Consider the following 2,316-nt stretch of genomic DNA (forward strand, 5'->3'; position numbering starts at 1 on the left):
TCATCGACTTCATTTTCCTCTCATTTCGTTTCGTTTTGTTTCGTTTTTTTTTCTCGATACAGATAAATTAATGTGGTCGGTTTAATTTTTTTTCTCTCTCTCTCTCTTTCTCTTTTTGCTCTCATCTCGTGTCCCGTTCAGTCTCTTTAAACTTGCTCCGTTTTCATTACATGTCTCTCCTCTCTTCTCGTTTTCTTTGTGTCTTGTATCACACATTTAACTGACTTAATGCTTTTTCTTCCTTCCTTTTTTTTTTTCTTCTTCTTCCTCCTACTACTAATTTCATGTTCTCTAACCTAAATGTATCTCTGTCACTTCCTTTTTTTTCTTTCCTGTCTTCCTTCTTTCCGTCTTGAATCATATATTTAATCCTTCCTCCTTTTATCTCCTTTTTAGTATCATCGTCCTCGTCCTCCTCCTCTTCCTAATTTTCTTAATCTCAGCGTATCTCTCCCTCCCTTCCTTCCTTCCTTCCTTCTTGTAACACACTTAATTCTTCTTCCTCCTCATGTCTTCCTTCTCTCCCTCGTTATCATCTTCATCGTCCTTCTCTTCCTACTAGTAATTTCCTTTCCTCTAATCTTAACTTATCTCCTCCACTTCCTTCCTTACTCCCTTCTTCCCTCCTACAATATTTTTTTCTCTCGCCGCCTCATTATCCTTATCAGCTTATCTTTCTGAGTCGCGGCGCCGCTCAGCCTCCTTACAACATTCAGTATATTCAGTATATTGCGCTAAATGCCGCCTTTCTTTTTTTCTTGTCTTTTTTTCTCTACATTCCGTCTCCGTCTTGTCGCGCCCTAAAGGTTATAGAGTCGTGTGTGTGTGTGTGTGTGTGTGTGTGTGTGTGTGTGTGTGTGTGTGTGTGTTATTGTGATCATTAGTGCAATTACGTTCACTACCTCTGTTACTATTACTGCTACTACTACTACTACTTTACTATTACTACTACTACTACTACTACTACTACTACTACTACTACTACTACTACTACTGCTACTACTGCCGCTATTACTAATTCTTCTTCTTTTCTTTTTCTTCTTCTTTTTCTTTTTAACCTTCTTTACTACGGCAGCTTCTACTACTACTACTACTACTACTACTACTACTACTACTACTACTACTACTACTATAACTACTATTACTACTACTACTACTACTACTACAAAATGTCCAACACCACCACCACCACCGCTAACGATCCAAAATATGACGCACTACAACCACCACCACCACCACCACCACCACCACCACCACCACCACCGCCGCCACCAGTAAAAAAAGGAAAAAAAAAAAGTCACCACTTTGTCCCACTTCACAGCCTCGTCACTTCAAAAGGCGCCTCAAGCATTCCGTGATTGGGTGATTCAGCAAGGACTCCTGGCCCGCCCTCCAATCACCGCCCTCTTCCTCTTCTTCTCACTCCCCCTCCTACTCCTACTCCTCTTCCTCTCGTCGTGGTTCTCCTTTCCTTCTCCTCCTCCTTCTACTTCTCCTCTTCCCGCTCTTCCTCCTCCTCCTCCTCCTCTCGTCCTTAACTGACCGACCGCTACACATATACACAGAAAGCCTTCATTCCCCATTAATAATTCTCTCTCTCTCTCTCTCTCTCTCTCTCTCTCTCTCTCTCTCTCTCTCTGATGAATATAAAATTGTGGAAAATCGAGATTTTTTTGCAAAGAGAGAGAGAGAGAGAGAGAGAGAGAGAGAGAGAGAGAGAGAGAGAGAGAGAGAGAGAGAGAGAGTACATACGCATACATACACAAACACATACATACATACATACATGCACACTTACATATACATACATACACACACACACACACACACACACACACACACACACACACACACACACACACACACACACAGACAAACAGACAGGCAGACTGACGGACAGACAGCCAGGCAAGACAAAATTAGAACCAGTGCTTGATTTAATTAAAGAAAAAAGACAGATAATAAGATTTTTTCCAGCTTAATTAATTTTACTCGTGTGTGTGTGTGTGTGTGTGTGTGTATGTGTGTGTAACTACGTAGATTCACTCCTGATAGCACTACAAAAAGACCGCATTTCCCTCCTTCCCCTTCCCTTCATCTCCCTCCCCTCACCTTCCAATACATTCTGCCTTCCTCCATCTCTCACTGTCCCTTAGCTCTCCTTCTCTCTCCTTCCTCTCCCCTCTATCCTTCCATCAACGTCGAATCTCGCAGGTCCTTCTCTCCCCTTCCTCTCCCAGCTTTCTATTCCTCGTTCTATCAATTTTCCTCCCCTACATCTCTTCCAACTTCTCCATTTCTCGCTGTCCCTTCTCT

This window comes from Scylla paramamosain, chromosome 1, assembly GCF_035594125.1.
Source record: "Scylla paramamosain isolate STU-SP2022 chromosome 1, ASM3559412v1, whole genome shotgun sequence".
Classification (NCBI taxonomy): Eukaryota; Metazoa; Arthropoda; class Malacostraca; order Decapoda; family Portunidae; genus Scylla; species Scylla paramamosain.